Raw genomic sequence first — 19,603 nt, 5'->3', positions numbered from 1 at the left:
CAAACCTGTCTCGTAGTGCGTCTTCCAAATATGCACCAAACTCACAATGTTCTGAAAGACTTTTCAGCATCGCTACGTACTGTGCTATCATTTCCCCTTCCCCCTGATTACGCTTGTGGAACCGATATCTTTCTGCTATCACAAGTGGTTTCGGGGAGAAATGGGCTTGTAAAACTTCCACAACACGGTGATACTCCATCTCTCCTGGCTTCGTAGGTGCTACCAAACTGCGTAGTAGTCCGTACGTTTTAGGTCCCATTACACTAAACAACACAGGCAATTTCTTTGCGGCCGTAATGTCATTAGCCAGTATGTAATGTTCAAAACGTTCAATATACGTCGTCCATTGCTCACCAGCGTCCTCGAAGGGATCCATCCGTGCGATTACTCCAGCCATGTCGTCGGCACCTTGCACTCCACGTTAGACTCAGCGGTGGAAAAAGAGGCTCCTTTAAGTCTAAACCAGCTCACTAGCTAGCCAATACACAGCGCGGTCGGTTCTTTCGTTGACACAATTCGTCGCCAATTTATGTTATGTTGCATGCTATTAATTTCACAAACACACACAGACACTGACTTTTTCCGTATAGCGGAGTATCCGACCACACACTTCTTTATTGCCTTAACAAAAAGAAACTCTCTAGTATACACCACATATCCATTGCTTGGTGCCACCTAATGGTTACTATCGGCAATGTGAAACAGGTACTTTAATACAATACATAACAGTGTTTCTATTGTTTAGAAAGTAATGTGAGCAAGGTTTGTTTAAATGATGGATGTCATTTTCCCACAGCCTATGTTGCTCATTAATGATTCATAAAATATTGAATGTTGAATCCTAAGTACTAAACAAACAGTCAATATATCAAGGAATTTTCCGAATTATATGATGTTAAAAGTGGTATCATTCAGTGATCAGTGCAGGAGCTGCTGGTCTTTTTAATATACATAAAGAATACGGAAAAGAATATACTTAATAAGCTGCTTAAGTTTGCAGATAATACCAAACAAGATGTAGAATCAGCTAAATTGCTACAGAAGGACATGGATAGCATACAGGCTTGGGAAGATGTGTGGCAGATGTAATTTATTTTACTGTGCTGTGTACTGTGTTCAGTTTTGGTCTGCATATTACAAAAAAAAAACATAGCAGCACTGGAGAAAGTCCAGGAAAAGTGACTACGCTGATTTTGGGATTAAGAAGTGTATGCTATGAGAACAGAGTGAAAGAGCTGAATGTTTTTAGTTTAACGAATGTGGCACGCAGCTGGGGGTGGTACCCAGCCAGGACGCCCAGGAGGACTGGAGAAGGGCTTGTGCCTCCTCCAGACCACGAGGGGGCGACCGCCCTGGTTGCTTTGGGGGCCACGGGTACTGAGCTTTGAAGCTCAACCCTGTAAGGGCCCATGGTCACCGCCAGGGGGCGCCCGGATGCCTTGGCAGCCCTGGAAACTCAGCACTTCCGCCACACCCGGAAGTGCTGGGGGGAAGAGAAGCAGGGACACCCGGAGTGCTTCCGGGGTTGCAGCCGGCACTTCCGCCACACTGGGGAGTGTCGGTGGAAGATTGCTGGGAAACACCTGAAGCACATCCGGGTGCTTATAAAAGGGGCCGCCTCCCTTCATTCAGGGCTGGAGTCGGGTGGAAGAGGACGAGGTCTGGGAGAGGAAAGAGGTGGCCTGAAGAGAGGAAAGGCAGTGTGTGTTTGCCTGGACTTGTGGGGTGATTGGTGCTGTGGCACTGAGTTGTGCTTCACTTGAATTGTAAATAAACGTGTGTTGGACTTAAAACGATGTCCGTCTGTCTGTGTCTGGGCTGCTTCCCACACGAAACAAAGATTAAGAAGTGGCATAATTGAAGTGTTTATACATATAAAAGAAATAAGTACAGTAGATCACAGTTGTTACTTTAAAATAAATGTTGCATAATGAATATGGTGACACAGTTGAAAACTTGTTAAGGGCAGATGTTACATAAATGTTAGAAAATTTTCTTTACACAAAGAGCCATAGACATATTGAATAAACTACAAAGTAGTGGAGAGTAGGATTTTAGGGAGCTTCAGATCTTGACTTGATGTTATCTTTGACAATCTAGAGCAGGCATGTCAAACACGCGGCCCGCAACAAGAAATCCGCATGACAGATCCTAGTTAGCACTGAACTTGTACAAAATGATTACTATCGTTTGTGATTGAATCATTCTGCATCTTCGGTGTTACTTATTGACTTTTCTTACTTCTGCCTTCTGACAAAAGCGTGTTTTCCCATGGCATTACGGTACCGGAAACATCATCTGCTAGTATAGCCACGAGCCTTGACCAAAGTTAATGAGCCGCAGCGTCACAACTGAAGTGCTAGGCTGCAGCAGCAGGCAGCAGGGGCGGCCTTAGGCATGTGCAAACAGTGCCGTCAAATCCCAGGGACTGCCACGCCAATATATATATTGAATATAAAACAGAAAGAGAAAATAACGACACAGCTGACGGCAATGTGGCTGAAAAACATTGTGTTTCTTGTTAATTAGTACGCTGTATTTACAAATGTTGCTAGAGTCGGAGCAGTAAGCTATATGTAGTATTATAACGTTCTGCCGTAATGAAAATATTATGGGCCGCCACTTGGTTTACAAGTTACGGACACGCGTATATAGAAGCGTGTCATGAGCACGAGACGGCTATGCAGTGTCCGCAACGGATGTAGCCATCCGCCGTGCATAACATACAGTATTGACATTGCCAGGCGAAGGGGCCACCGATTCTTTCTCTGCCCAGGGCTGCCATGAGCCGCCCCTGTTAAGGCTACACTACTGACTGGGCTGCTGAGACTGGCCACTGGGCAGAACTGACCATCACGAGTAGAAATAGCCCGCATATTTTCACGTTTTTTTGCTCTAGTTTCATGTAATTTTGTGCTAGTATTGTAACGAACAGTTAGTGCAGACTACAGCTGAAGATCTGAAGTTGACGCGAGAAGTTGGTGAGTTGTTTATTAACATATTTTTGTGATTTTGAGTTTGTAAAATTATTGTAGGTCAGGTGGCTTTTTGCATATCGCGTTATTTTACAATATAAACTTTGAAGTCAACTTAGTAAAGTAAAATTTGATTTTTGAAAGATTTGTTTTCCAACTTGAATTACTGAGCAATGAATTCAGTGAGCATTTTCAAGATTTCAGTTCACACAAACAGGGCATTGCGCTGTTCTCTTACAACGTTGAGAATGCGCCTGAGAATATCCAAATGGAATTGATTGATTGATTTCTGAAGGCAAAATACAACGAAGTTGGTGTGCCAGGCTTGTATGCTTACCTGCCACCCTCGTATGTGCAGATCCGTAAGTTGGCATCAAGAGTACTGTCAATGTTCGGAAGCACTTACCTTTGTGAGCAATTGTTTTCATTAATGAAAGTTACCAAAACCCCACATCGCTCAAGACTTACCGTCGAGCATCTTTCATCCCTCATAAAAGTTGCAGCTGCACAAGATTTCCAGCCTGATATTGACTAACTGGTTACTAACAAGAGATGCCAAGTGTCGGGACAAAAGAAATAAATCTCACACTGTAAGGCTACTATATAAGCAATGAATATAATATAATGAATATAATATAATAAAGACCTAGCTAAGAGGCTAAGACTCTAATTCTACACTGTTGTATGGAGACTGTATGGAAATAAATTGCTATTCTTTAAACTTTAAACTTTAAGTGTTACATTTTTTAAAGTTTTCAGTATTGGAAAGAAAGCTACAGTAACTTTGTATAATAGTATAATAGTATTTGTTACAGTGCGGCCCGATGACACACGTATGGCAGTCAAAGCGGCCCACCAATAGTAGTGAGTTTGACATGCCTGATCTAGAGGAATAGGATAAGCTTATTGAAATGAAAGGCCTGTTCCCATCACACCTTTTCTAATGTTCTAATCCATAGCCAAAAGTTCAATAACTGTGATAACTAACCAAAATACTTTACTTTAGAATATTTACTATCAGTGGGTTGGCACCCTGCCCGGGATTGGTTCCTGCCTTGTGCCCTGTGTTGGCTGGGATTGGCTCCAGCAGACCCCCGTGACCCTGTGTTCGGATTCAGCGGGTTGGAAAATGGATGGATGGATATTTACTATCAGGGGCAGCCTGGAATTCTACAGCTCTACAAAGGTGACATCATGCATTATTGTCATCCTAGCATATGAACCAGGCTAGTAACTGTAAAAAACTTAAAACACAGAAAAAAAAAATTGTATCTTGTAATAAACAAATTAAGATGTGTCTAATTCAAAGTCACTCCAAAAGTAAAAAATAATAACAGAAACAAGTTTTCAACTCAAAAAATTATAACAGGAAAGAAATCTATGCAAAATTTCTGAAGGAAAATATAAGAATGAAAAACAATATATGATAATAACACGTTTGAATCATTTCCAGTATATTCTGCCACACTTGATAAGGTACATTTTTTAAGAAAATGGACCAGATGATGGGAAAGGCAAAAACCATAGCAGTTAAATAAAACAAGAGATCAATACAAAAAAATCAAACGATCGTGCACCCAAGCCTCAGTGCTAACCCAAACTGAAAATCCATTAGCACAAGCAAAAGACATAGGCCGATACCTTTTCAAAGTATCCACAACTGTGGACAACCTGGAAGCTCATGACACTGAACTTTATACTGTTGCAGTGTTGATGTTACACATTTCACACTTATAGTTGTCATATAGTGACAAGCAGGAAGGCAACTACAAGTCTTTTCTTGTAACTATTTCTTTGACATCTTGTAAAACACTTTCAGCTACATTCTGTGTATGAAAATGTGCTATAGAAATGCATATTGGTGTAAATTGTTTTTAAAAATTATGGTAAGTCTTTCATATACACAATGCAAGTGTAGGAATAATTACCACTTGCAATGTTCATATGCTAAAGACATTGTCTTCCCCGTTAAAACCTATCATTTTCACAATACATAGAATATGGTCTACATTACTGAAATCAGAAAATCATTCATGGAAAAAATTAAATTGAATTATGATATGTGGCAGCATCCATGGAGAAACAAAATAGTGCATATTAAAATAAAAACAAATGTGAACAATTTTTAACCATGCCAAAATGAATTTAATAATAATAATAATTATCCATCCATTTCCCAACCCGCTGAATCCAAACACAGGGTCACAGGGGTCTGCTGGAGCCAATCCCAGCCAACACAGGGCACAAGGCAGGGAACCAATCCCAGGCAGGGCGCCAACCCACCGCAGGGCACACACACATACCCACACACCAAGCACACACTAGGGCCAATTTAAAATCGCCAATCGACCTAACCTGCATGTCTTTGGACTGTGGGAGGAAACCGGAGCACCCAGAGGAAACCCACGCAGACACGGGGAGAACATACAAACTCCACGCAGGGAGGACCCGATAATAAGAATTATTATTATTATAATTATAATAATGATGATAATACATTTTGATTCTATAGCACCATTCCCATGTGTTTCATAGAGTCTCAGAAAGAACAGCAGGGTAAATTTAAGACTGGATACAAATAATATCCGTATATAACACTAAAAGCAGGTAAATACATGATATACTGTACAAAGCTTAAATAGAATAAAATATAAAATCAGATAGAATACTAAATTCAGTACTGGAAGAAACCTCAATAAATTACATAATTCGTGATATAACACACACAAATAATCCTGAGCATCTGAACAGAAAAGTAAACTGAAAAAAGGGGCAGAATGTCAGGTTAAGTTAAACCACATCCCGAACAAATGAGTTTTAACTTTCTTTTTAACACTAGAATTACCAGAGCCTACGAAAAAACTCGTAGATCCGGCCCACCTTAAATCGCTTCTTAAAACCTTTCTCACCTCTCCGCCAGCGTCTTTTGTCATCTAAATGTACTGATAAAGACATGCTGCCAGCAGCCGGCTATTCCATCCCCCCAACGACTTATAACGTAAACAAGCTTTTCCCAGCTAATGCCTTGATTGATTATCTGGGAGTGAAGTGGAGTTTTAGAGTAGAAATAATAAGATTGTTATTTGGAACACACGCATTTCATATGTGTTGCATTTCTACAGTAATCTGTGTAAACACATTGTTAAAACAGAAACGGTTTACAATATTCTAGTAGCAAATGACAAAATGTAGGCATAAACTATATAATGTATGAAGCCTGAAGTCCAAATATCAAAGAAACACTTTCACAAAAGGTACAAAAAAAAGCCACCACCAAAAAAACCCGTCTTAGTGTGAGACATTGACATGACTTTACTATCACTGCCTCCGTGGTGTGACAGTATCAGTCGCTTGCTGGGAATCAGAAGGTCATGAGTTCGATCCTGCACAACTCCCTTTTGAGAAGTGTTCTTGTTTTCACTATTTTAGAATAAAATGATACATTTGATTTCAGTCTGTAACAGCCAGTGTAATTTATGATATTTGTAAAGGTTAGCTTTATTTTTTTAAAATTCACTTTTCATTGTCTCAGTCGCGTTCAGGATCCATCCCTACCGCCCCCCACCTGACACTGCTGTTTTTACATAAAGATGCGCTATAGTTCTGCAGTGTATCACGATACATACGACCGCCTGTTTTTTTCCCCCAGTATTGCCAGTCCCCACGTGTTGCTGTATGCTGTTTCTTTTGTACTCCAGGACATGCAGAGGAAAGCATAGTAAAGAGCAGTAACTTCAGCGCAATATGCAATCATCAGACACTCCCCATCTGATGCTGTTTTCACATAAAGACGCGCTAAAGCTCTGCAGTATACTTGTGACTGCATTGTCGTACCAATGCTTGCGAAATGAAGTGTCTGCATGCACTTTTCGTGGAATTATACGTGTATTTTTTGAGCATGCCCATGTAGCTCAAACACAGGAACATATGTTGATGTAAAAGTATAACAAAACAAGTGCACTTTTATTCAAGACTATAACCGAAGAAAAAAGAAAGCAAGTTACAGTAGGTGGAATGCTAAGAACTGCTGATTTCCATTCTGTGCTATATAACTGTTAACATTTGAATCTGATGATTGCATATAGCGCTGTCTGATTTAGTGTGCACAAGAACATGCAGGTGGCCAGTTGCTGAGTGCTACAACGCACATTTTAAAAAAAGAAAGAGACAAATATATGTGACGTTTTGAAGAAATCATTTTATGACGCGAATAGTACCAATCAGAAAACATCGTCGAAGTAATGCAATATTATTTGAAAACGAACAGCGTCAGGTTGGGTGTGAAGTTATACTGGCGCTATTTGAGTCAGATCAGAAGCTGAATAAGCTGAAAAAGCTCCTGTATCTGACTCTAAGTAAAAAAGCATGAATTAATCAACAGAAATAACCGCGATTGACATTTTAAAGTTAACGATTTACAGTGCATACCAATTTATTAATTCAATGTCCGTTTGAGGAAAAAAAAAACACTTTCTTCAAAGCTGGGAATCGAACTCGCGTCTGTGTGGCACAGTAAGGCAGTGGTGCTCCAAGTCAGCAAACCGTCCTTATAACTTATTTTTTCAAGATCCATAACACACAGACAGACAGAGCACTGCGTAATACAGAGACAGACAGGCAGAGATATACAAATAAACAGGGAAGGCACATGTACTGAAAGAAAAAAAAAATCAACGTGCGTTGTTTCTGCAGCACTGAATAAGCTCACCCGCTCTAACATCACCCCTCCCCCGATCTGACTCTCTAAGTAACAGCGCAAGTACAGACACAAATCAAGTGCATGTGTGTACTGTATAATATTAACAAAAAGAGCAGCTTACTACTGAAAACGGCAAATATAGGAGTGAGTGGGGATCGAACCAGGACTCTTGATTACACTTGGTTTGCGTCTGTACTTGCGCTGTTACTTAAAGAGCCAGATCGGGGGAGGGGTGATGTTAGAGCAGGTGAGCTTATTCAGTGCTGCAGAAACAACGCGCATGTTGATTTTTTTTCTTTCAGTACATGTGCCTTCCCTGTTTGTTTGTATATCTCTGCCTGTCTGTCTCTGTATTACGCAGTGCTCTGTCTGTCTGTGTGTTATGGATCTTGAAAAAAATAAGTTATAAGGACAGTTGTTCATGTTAATTGCAGTCTCAATTGTTAAAAAAATATTTTAAAAGGAGCATCCCACATGAAAATATAACGATCTCATTAACTGACAGTGCATACCAATTTACAAATTTTATGTCCGTTTGAGGTTAAAAAGAAAAAAAAGATGTAACACTTTATCCCTAGCGGGGAATTGAACTCATGTTTGTGAGGCAGAGAAAAGCTACTCGATCTGAGAGGCAAATCTTAGCACGCTACGCCACGGAAGCTGTCATAGGATGTGTGAAGCTTTTGTGGAAGTGTTAATTTGATCTTAGGAACTCAGGCTTTACACATTCCATAGTTTATGCCTACATTTTTTAACATTTATTACTAAAATATGAAAAAGTTTCTGTTTTAGCAATGTGTTTACACAGATTACAGTAGAAACGGAACACGCATGAAATGCATGTATTCCAAATAGCGGTCTATTATTTCTATTCTAAAACTCCAGCAGTTCAGTCACTCCCAGGTAATCAAACAAGGCATGAGCTGGGAAAACTTAGTGAACGTTCTGCGACGGTGGGGGATGGAATAGCCGGCTGCTCGCTGCTCCTCTTAATCGGCACATTTAGAAGACAAAAGAGAGGTGAGAACGGTTTTAAGGTGGGCCGGATCTACGAGTTTTTTCGTAGACTCTGGTAATTCTAGTGTTAAAGAATGTATTGATTCTCATGATCTGATTAATTTAGGGAGGTCATTCCAAAGTCTAGGCTCTATAGAGCTGAAAGCCCTCTCACCCAAAGAGTGCGGGTTAGTATGGGGCACAACAAGATTGACATACTCAGTGGTCCTTTGTGAGCGAACAGAAGCATAGTGATGAAGATGGTCACTAATGCAGTCTGGTGCAAGGCCATTTAAAGCTTTATAGATTATTAATAAAATTTAAGCAGGATAGGTGTTATGTACTCGCTGTTGTTGGTCTGTGTAAGGACTCTTGCAGCGGAGTTTTGAATTTGCAGATGTGATAGAAAATTTTTTATATAGCCTATGTGGGTGGAATAAGAAAAGGAGGAATCAAAAATTACATCAAGATTCCTTATGGTAGAAAAAGGTCTGATGAGAAGATCGCCAAGAGTGAATGAAGGAGCTTATTGCTTTAAATTAGTTTCCCTAAAAGCCTGCAAAAATTTTTGTTTTCCGTGATCACCCTATTTTTCCTGACATATGCGAGGAAAGTCATATTTCCTTATCACCTCACCAATTGCCCACCGATAACTGCTTTTCCTTTGCTAATGTGTCAATTAGCGACACACAGCCTGCACTCATCCATCTCTAATTCAGCCAGTTCTATTCATCCCTCTCTATTTATTACTGCATTAAAGATTTTATCTAGCAATGAGTTGTAAGGAATTATGTAAGTAATGATATATCATTATTTGAAATAAATACATTTCATGCGTGTTCTGTGTCTACAATGATCTGTGTAAATGTACAACGAAATAAGAAATGTTAGGTCTTGTACACACAAAGCTACTCATGCTTTTATTTTTTCTCGCCTCGATTAGTGCAACTCGCTGTATTCTGGGATTAACAAATCTCTGATACACAGGTTACAGCTGGTCCAAAATGCTGCAGCTCGCTTTCTGGTTGGGGCAAGAGAGTATGACTCTGTTTCTCCTATTTTAGCTTCTTTACACTGGCTTCCTGTCAGTTTTCGAATTGATTTTAAAATCTTGCTGCTAGTTTTTAAATCTTTACATGGGCTTGCTCCTGCATATTTATCTGAACTGTGTGTTTTACACCAGCCATCCAGAGTGCTTAGATATTCTGATCAGTTGTCTCTTGTTGTCCCTCGTACCAAGTGTACAATCAAGGGGGACAGGGCCTTTGCAGCTGCTGTGCCTCGCCTGTGGAACTCTTTACCTCATCATATAAAGGAGTCGTCTACAATTGAACTGTTTAAAACAAGATTAAAAACTCATTTCTATTCACTTGCATTCCGTGACCTTCAGTAATACTGATGGTTTCCTCTGTGATTATATAACATTACTTCTATTTATTATGTATCTTATTTTATGTTCATATATTTTATTTCTATTTATGTTTTATGTTAATTGTTTTGTTTTTCTTTTATTCTATAATTGTAAAGCACTTTGGCCACCGCATTACTATGTTGTTTTAAATGTGCTATATAAATAAATTGACATTGACATTGACAAATCAAATATATATTTATTATAGTAAATGTATCCACTTGAATGTGAGTTTTTACTTTTGTGACAATCGCACTTATATGACGTCAATGTAAGTACAATGGCACACAGACATAAATTGTCATTTAGCATTAACTTTTACATGTAACAAATTTACACAGAGTGTTACTCAAAATAAATGTATTTATTATATCAAATGTATCTCCTTGAATGTGAAACACACTCACACATGTATGAAAATGTCTTTATTTGAAAACGGTATTTGGACTTCACAGTCTGTACACATACACACCAAAATGTCATTTGAACAATTTTTTTTATAATATGGCACTAATGTACCCCCCAAAAAAACATACAGAGCATGCCAGAAAGTAATGTATGAGAATAAATGCTATTTTATTCTATTCTATTGAAATGTCTCTATGAGTTGATGACATTTATATCCATTCTTTTCACAAGAGCAGTGATGACCACAGTTGGTGCCACGGTTGATGCCTGGTCTAGACTATTCGTTGTACCAGCAATCAAAGATATGATGCCCCATGTCTGCTATCAAACTGTCATGGGGAATTTGTGCTTTGACAACAAGGACACCCATGCAGAACATGTGAAAAACAACAGATTTGCTGCCATTTTGGACATCTGGAAACATTTTGTTCAGAACTGCATTTTGAGTTACAACCCTGAACAACATATAAGCAACTGTTTCCAGCCAAGTTCTGTTGACCTTTCTTGCAATACATCTCGACCAAACCTGACAAATTTGGCATAACGTTTTGGATTGCAACAGACTTGGAGACAAAGAACACGTGCAATGCTGTTCCTTTTTTAGGAAAGGACCCCAGTCATCCCATGGGAGAAAGATTTTCCAAGAATGTAGTCATAAAGCTTATGGAGCTGTATCTGGACAAGGGCAGAACCGTAACAACAGACAACTTCTTCATGACACTGTCGCTGCCTAATAGATTGCTGCAACGCAACACAACGTTGCTTAGCATAATAAATAAGGTATGATGAGAACTTCCACCTAGAGCAAAAGACACTTCAGGACATGAGGAATTCTCCACTCATCCAGGTATAAAGGCAGGATTTAAGAAGTGTGCTGGGGATGGGGTCCAGTACACAATTGATCAGTCTAATCTAAAAAAGTAGGTCATTAACAAATGCAGATGTGACTGGTGAAAATTTAGAAAAGGAGCTGGCTGGAGTGGGAACACAGGGAAATATATAAATGGGTTTATGTTAGTTGACCACATTTTGTTATTAGTTTAAGAGCCAACCACTCAAAAGACAATGAATATTCAATTGAAATTCTTTAGATGTTTAGCTCAGATCTGTGACCCCTTTTCCTTGTCTTGAGCTGTGAGCCTCTGTAAAGTAAATGTATCCGGATGGTATTGTCGCCGTTAGAGGCATAAATTCATTTGTTTTTTGCTTAATTTCTGTTAAGCACGATATATCAATGTTGGAGTCTGTAATGAATTCTGATAGCACCAATGCTCTCCCATTTAGAGATCTTGTATTAATGCAATATTAGCTAATGAGGGTTTGTTGTACACAGATGCATAACCAAAATTTATCTTACCATACTGCAGATTAATGGCACACTAACACTCTTATTTCTAAAGCCTTCAGATGGATGGCATATTCCTGAACAAATGCTTTTCGTTAACAACCCAGCAGTGGAGGAAACCCAATCCACGATGTAAATATTTCAGGCACCACACAATACCAATGTCTTTTAGGACATTCCAATCTGACCATTTGCTCTGGACAAATTGCTTAATTAATATATGGGAGTTTATCATGAGAGTATTTCAGCATAGTAAAAAGCCAATACTTAAACACAATTAAGCAGAGTAGCACAATGGAGAAAGTGAGATGGGCAGGTTGGTTGCCACAAATGCATAGTGATAGCAACGTTGCAAGAATCCAGTAGAAGCACAAACTGATACCACTGGAGACTGAGCAATTAACTGATTACAAGATATTATAAGATATACTTTAAGATAACGTCCAGAATTTAGATGTTCCAACATATAACCGTAGAATCACAAGAGTGGTCGCCCTAGAGCCGCAAGCCAGGTGGGTGTGTACATCAGTTCATTTCTCCAGTTGAAGCACATATAAAAGTCATTGGCAACAATCCAGTATATCTAAGATCTCCCCGGTGCAAAGAAAAATGAAAATCTGTTCATAATTCAGGCAGAAGCAGGCAACCAAAAGAAAGTTTCATCCAGTGAACCACAAAAATATTCAAATCAGTTGTTCTTGAGGCTGCAAATTCAGTCAAGGCATAGTTCATAAAAATAAATCCAAATTCAATACAAAAAATAGGCAATTGCATCCATAAACAATACATACAGTAAGAGAAAGTAAAAAAAAAGCAGAAAGTGCAATGCTGAACACAAATTTTAATGAAAAGTGTTGTTAACAAGGAGACAGCATGCATAGGTGTAAGGTTCCCTCCTTTGTCATTTTCAATGTCAATTTAGAAGTAACAAAAACATAGAATTGGACATTATATATTACCAAACCCCAGTTACATTAAAAAATGTGAAAGAATACAAAAAAAAACCATAAAATAATACAAAAAATCTTGCACAATCATAGCATATTACTGGTGAACCAGTCTGGAAGTGTCTTGTTAAATACATCTTTCCACCATTAAACCTATTAATAGGTAAAGGGGATAAATTATTTATCTCCTAAAGACAAACTACAGAATTAGCAGAAGTATTTACAGAGATGTCCAGAATAGATTAAGATTTCAGCTAAAAAAATCCATGAGCAAAATGTTTACAATGCAATAAAAATAAATTACCAGCATAAATGGAAATAACATCATGGAGCAAAAAGAGATAACTGACATTTTTGAGGAATACTATAAGTCCTTATATTCCTCTCAGTGTGAAAAAGATGACACAGAAGTTTAGGAGTGTTTTGACAAAATACAAATATCACAGGCAGATATTATTGGTGCAAATCCATCCATCCATTATCAAACCCGCTATATCCTAACTACAGGATCATGGGGGTCTGCTGGAGCCAATCCCAGCCAACACAGGGCACAAGGCAGGAAACCAGGCAGGGTGCTAGCTCAATGCAGAGTACACACACACACACACTAGGGACAATTGAGGATCACCAATGCTCCTAACCTGCATGTCTTTGGACTGTGGGAGGAAACCCACGCAGACACAGGGAGAACATGCAAACTCCACGCAGGGAGGACCCGGGTCTCCTAACTGCAAGGCAGCAGCGCTACCACTCCACCACCGTGCCACCCTATGAAAGTTTTCAGGCCCAGGTGGCTACTCAATGGAATTTTATAAAAAGAAATTCAACTAAGTTAGCTTCATTCTTATTAACAATGTTCATAGAAGCTAGGGAAAATAAAAGTTTAACCAAACATTCCACCAAGCATCAACAACCTCTCGAAAAACAAATACTTCAAACAGATCAATTTCACTCCTGAATAATGATGCTGTGATACTAGCAAAATTCTTAGCCTGAAGGACTGAGAGAGTGCTTTATTCTTTAACATCTAAACTAGATATATTAAAGGCAGATACTTAGCCTTAAATCTTCAGCTCCTGTTTAATGCAATATACCCACCCACAAAATCTGACTCACCAAAAGTCTTACTATCTTTGGATGCAGAAAAGCCTTTAATAAAGTGGAAAGGGGATATCTACTTACTACATTGCATAGATTTGTGCTGAGCCTAGAGTATCTGAATGGATTTACATAGTTCAGAAGCCAGATTATTTTAAATTATTATGAGGTCCTCAACAAGCATGCCCAGTATCACCAATGCTTTTCTTGTTAGCCAGTGAATCATTTGCTATTAATCTCTGGAAGAAAACTTAGATAAACAGGATAATCACAGAAGGACTTCAACAGAAATTATCACTATACGCAGACAAAAGGGTGCTCTATATATCAGACCCCCAATTATCTCTATAAAAATCTCTGCAAAAGTAATTTGAATAAAAGTGTACTTATCATATTGAATTATCTACCATATTATACCAGATTGGATACCTATCCTTTTATAATATCAAAATACTTTAAATATATAGGGATAACCATAACACGTACAATATAAAGATCTTTTTAAATAGAACCTCTCTTTAGAATTGAGTTTAATAAAGGTAAAGCAAGCAAATGTAATAATAAATATATATATTTATGGTTATTGACATTGCCTTGGCTGAAGTAATAAGCTGTGTTAAGGATAAGTCTTCATCTGTTGCACCTTCTAAATTTAGTAGGAAAAATAATTAACCTTCAATTAACTCAGCAACTTCAGTCATGCAGCATTTTCAAAGTCTGTGACACACACACACACACACACACTTGTCACAAAGGAGCTTGAGGCATTGAGTGTTAAGCAAGTACATGAGAGTTGTGAAGAAAGCAAAATTAATCCAATTAACTTGCTAAAATATCACAACTGTAATAAGAACATTTAAAAGTCAGTTCTGAATAAATTATGTATCCTGGGTTAATTTGTTATAATAGAATAAAGGAAAGAAAATGTACAAAGTCTGTGCCTTTTTCTTTAGCGTTAAAAATGATGAAATGAATTTGTATTTGTGTTTTATGGTGTTCATTATTGTGTTGTGTTGATATATTGCAGCAAGAGTCCATGACTTATCTGATTGAAAAATATCACCACGTCCAAAATACAGAGAAAGTGAAAGCTGATTTGCACAAACTTTCACAAATTTGCAAATTTCATTAATATGCTGAACAGACTTCATAGCATCATCACACACAAGGCAGGAACCAGCTCTAGAAAGTAGGGCAGTCCACTGCTGGTCATACTCAGGCATACATCTGAACTCATACATGGTAAATTTGGAACCTCCAGTTAACCTAATACACACTTTATTGTGGATGTAGGGGAACAATGGAAATAAGGGGAGAAATACCACAGACAAATGCAGAATGAGAAAACTCCTTTCAGAACACTATCAGAACTAGAATGCAGAACATTGGATGTGTGATGAAACATTTTTAATCACTGCACCATCATATGGCATTTTAGTAATTTAGAGATTGAACAGAACTTCTATCTGGAACAAATACATCAAACTCGTTCTAAAAGAAGTAAATGCAAGGTTTAAAACAAAGGAGTAAAACATGCGCTTTAGACAGAAAAATATAACATTTACTAGTAGTTTTTTTGAAGTCTGACGTAGCTATGATAGTCAAAATAGAAATAAAAATGTCTAATTAAGAAAACAAAACTCCTTTCCTTCTACTTGCACTCATTTTCAGATGGTATATGGGTATCAACTAAGCAACATTTAGAGCATTATAGCATTGAAAGAATTACAATGAGTTTCAGGGATGTTCTAAACAGTTTTCTAGGGCCAAAACTGACCATCGATTTTATGTTTCTAGAATTTTGATACAAATCTTTTGTTTTTTTTTTACCTTTGTAACGGCCGACCCCTTACCCAGCCGGCAGCTACACCTCCAAGACCTGTGGCCTGGATTATTTACTGAGAATGAATCTAAATATCAAGCCGTACCTCTAACAAAGTACACTTTTCCCCACAATCGACGGTGTAAATATAAACTCACAAAAGCAGGTATGTAAAATTAAACTGATTAAATGTATTAAATGAAACAACAAGACAAATGCAAAAATAGAAAGAAACATATAAATATAAATATCCCTCCACCACATCAACAACGAAACACCACCATATATAAATACAACAAAACCCTCCCTTGCACCTGTAACATATAACAAACAACACAAATAACAAGAAATGAATGATATACTGAATGATTGTGAACTTGAGTCCGGTTATAAAAACTGTCCTGAATACAGATGACTGAACTAGAGAAAAATGCGTTGTTTGATTTTTCCGGCAAATGGAGCAACCTCACCGTGATTCCTCGGCGTATGGTGGATGACGAATCGACCCCGGGGTCTCAGCAGATGAAGGATGAAAGACAGTCAGGCAAAATGAAAAACAAACTGGTGCAAAGGCGCGATGTGAAAAAAACAGCAAGTAAGTTGATATGTGGTTGAAAACAAATGGTCTCCTTTCTCCTCTCCTCTCCTCTCTTCTCTCTCTCTCTCTCTTTACTTAAATAGTTCTGTGACAGCTGTAATTGATTAATAATGAACAGGTGTTTTCCAGGTTTGAGGTTGCGGTCTCCTTCCATCATCTGATACACACATAAACAGCAAACAGGACAATGGAGACGAGACGCACTCAGTACTGACATTTGACAACACTAACTATGTAGCCCCGCTACACCTTTAATTTTTTTACATTTAGCCCCTTCACATCTACACATATAGAAACCTCATTTTCAATATTAAAGTGACATTTTTATAATTAAATTACAGACCAAAGTCATTGCTTGTTTATTTTACATAAATAACATGACATTCTGTAGGCTTATTGTACAGGTCAGATCAGGTCAGGTTGGGGAGCATGCACTGGTACAGCGTGCTTCTGCAGCCAGCACATGACGAAACAGCTCAGGATCCTGGTTGGCAAATCCCCAAAGCAGAGACACAGTCCAGTCCCACCCTCCGGAAGCTAGAGAGACAAGACGTTTCACAAGCCTACCCGTATGGGCCGCCTCATATTGGGACCTGAGTGCCGCCGTGCAGCGGGCAGCACCTTAGCACCATACCATTTCTGATCCCTAACAGGTCTGACCCCATTGGTTCTCTGATGGTTTTGACACTTCTTGGGGGGGGAATCCGGAGGGCTTTCCACCATTCCTTCATAACGTGATCAGCCTTCCTATGGACAGCTGCAACAGAGCTACTCCCACATAGAGCAGAAAGGAGTCCAGTCTGTCGTCTCAGAGAAAGTTTTTTTTTTACTGAGGCTAGAGTGGCAATCCTGCCACCAACCCCCATAAGGACCGCTTGCAAGGCAGGATGCAATTTAACGTCATATCCAGGAACATTGCTCAATGACCATAAAATATTTAAACAAATAAAATTCTCTTAAAATTCACACTTTTTAAATAATAAAACATTTTCACAAACTATCCATTATAAATATGACATTAAAGAAAATAAAATATCAAGACAATACAAGACTAACATGCTTAACAAGTTTACATGTTGTGACCACCAGGGGTTGTTGCAGCACCCCAAATTCAAGATACAACTTTACAGATGCATAATATAATATGGTATAATAAAAGGTTCATTTTTACAAAATACCTTCCACAAAGGTTCCAAAAATATCATAAATACACCACAACACAATTCTTCTCTCTCTTTCTTTTCTTCCACTTCTCCCAGGCTAGCTTTGTACTGGATGACACTGAGTGGTCTCTTTTATTTGGGACCCAGGAGTACTTCCCGTGCTAGGGCATAGCCCAATGGAAGTAATTGCGGGTAATCAGAAAAAGTAGGGATTGTGAATACCTTCAGGCCCCTCAGGAACCCAAAAAGGCTGCCCCACGGGACCACAGGTCCCAGCATGCCCTGTGGGTGTCCATGTGGAAATCCTTATCCAGGGAGGCTGCCACCTTGTGTATTGGGGGAGAAAATATTTAAAAGTACTCATCTACCCCAGTTCCTTCCATTGTACTGGCTTCCAAGGATCTTTGTTCATTCCCCGTCGGGATGCCAGTCCATTACAATGTAAAATAAACATCTAATATGTCCACTGTTTAGTAAGCAGCAAAGGCAAATTCTTCTCTATTTATTTATTTTTTTTCTAATTCAAAATGTGAGTTGCCGTACTAAGTACAAGCTTGCTCAATCGCATGCTCACCAGTCACACACAGATAAGGAGCTTCTATTTAATTAACCACTTATGCAAACTTATTATTTCAAACTTGTTTGTGTATGATGAAATAAACCTACAAGTCAATCAAAAGCAATAAAGGCATTTTACATACCCAAAGGTGTCTCCTTTTAAATAAATCATACATTTGAATGTTGTCTGCTCCCTTTCATTATTAAAATATATGATTTGCACACAGATAAAACTACGCGAGCAGCATGTCACAGCTTTGTTAGCCTGCATTTATCACATATCCCTCCTATATCAAGCCACATGCAGTGAAAGGCTCATTGCATTGGGTAGCCGAGGTTCAGAGCCTTCTAATTATGTATAGTCATATATGATTGGGGGCGGCACGGTGGCGCAGTGGTAGCGCTGCTGCCTCGCAGTAAGAAGACCTGGGTTCGCTTCCCGGGACCTCCATGCGTGGAGTTTACATGTTCTCCCCGTGTCTGCATGGGTTTCCTCCAAGTGCTCCGGTTTCCTCCCAAAGTCCAAAGACATGCAGGTTAGGTCAATTGGTGATTCTAAATTGTCCCTAGTGTGTGCTTGGTGTATGGGTGGGTGTGTGTGTCCTGCGGTGGGTTGGCGCCCTGCCCGGGATTGGTTCCCTGCCTTGCGCCCTGTATTGGCTGGGATTGGCTCCAGCAGACCCCTGTGACCCTGTGTTTGGATTCAGCGGGTTAGAAAATGGATGGATGGATATATGATTGGTCACTGCACTACTGCATATGTCATAGCTGTTTGTAAATAGCAACAAATTGAATGCCTATCTAACAGCTCATCTTTAGGAATCGTTAAGCATAACTATGCGCAAAACTTCAGTGAGATTCAAAGAAAAGTTTTGACTTTATTGAGAAAGACATCTTTGATGAAGAACTTGAGGATACACTACATTTGTAAGTACTGCTAAGTATGACTTTAATGAGTTGAGGCATGCTTGTTCAAGTGTCATGGGTTCAATTACTGTACCCAGAGGCTATCTGCTGCTCATTCTCTCTATGTTAGTTTTCTGAACAGTCAGTCAGTCATTATCCAACCCGCTATATCCTAACACAGGGTCACGGGGGTCTGCTGGAGCTAATCCCAGCCAACACAGGGTGTAAGGCAGGAACAAATCCCGGGCAGGGCACCAGCCCACTGCAGGGCACACACACACACACACACATGCACACACACACACACCCACACACCAAGCACACACTAGGGACAATTTAGGATCACCAATGCACCTAACCTGCATGTGTTTGGACTGTGGGAGGAAACCAGAGCACCCGGAGGAAACTTTCTGAACAGTGCACTTTCAATTTCATCACTGGTGTACTGATGAGTAATCGGTATTCTGCACTTGTGATTCTCGATCATTCTTACAAGGACCCCACCTCCCCCACCTGATCTAATGTCACTGTATCATGCTGCTCATGTGGCTGTGTCACAAGCATATGAGGGAAAAAAACTGTTTCAGATAGTTGCTTGTTCACAGTATAATCCTCCTGCAATCACAGTACGGAGACTGCACTCGTTAAAGTAGTAAATGACTTGTGGGTAAATGCAG

The 19,603-nt window shown here is 39.1% G+C and overlaps 1 protein-coding gene across 12 annotated transcripts in view; it reads right to left on the bottom strand.

Moving 5' to 3' along the window:
• Nucleotides 1-19,603, bottom strand: part of adgrl3.1 (adhesion G protein-coupled receptor L3.1) — a 1,303,645-nt gene that overhangs the window by 1,188,890 nt on the left and 95,152 nt on the right. The window lies entirely within an intron of this gene.

The sequence above is a fragment of the Erpetoichthys calabaricus genome, chromosome 5 (assembly GCF_900747795.2).
Source record: "Erpetoichthys calabaricus chromosome 5, fErpCal1.3, whole genome shotgun sequence".
NCBI lineage: Eukaryota > Metazoa > Chordata > Cladistia > Polypteriformes > Polypteridae > Erpetoichthys > Erpetoichthys calabaricus.
Note: the sequence above shows the minus strand (reverse complement) of the source record. Positions and strands in the feature narration are given on the sequence as shown.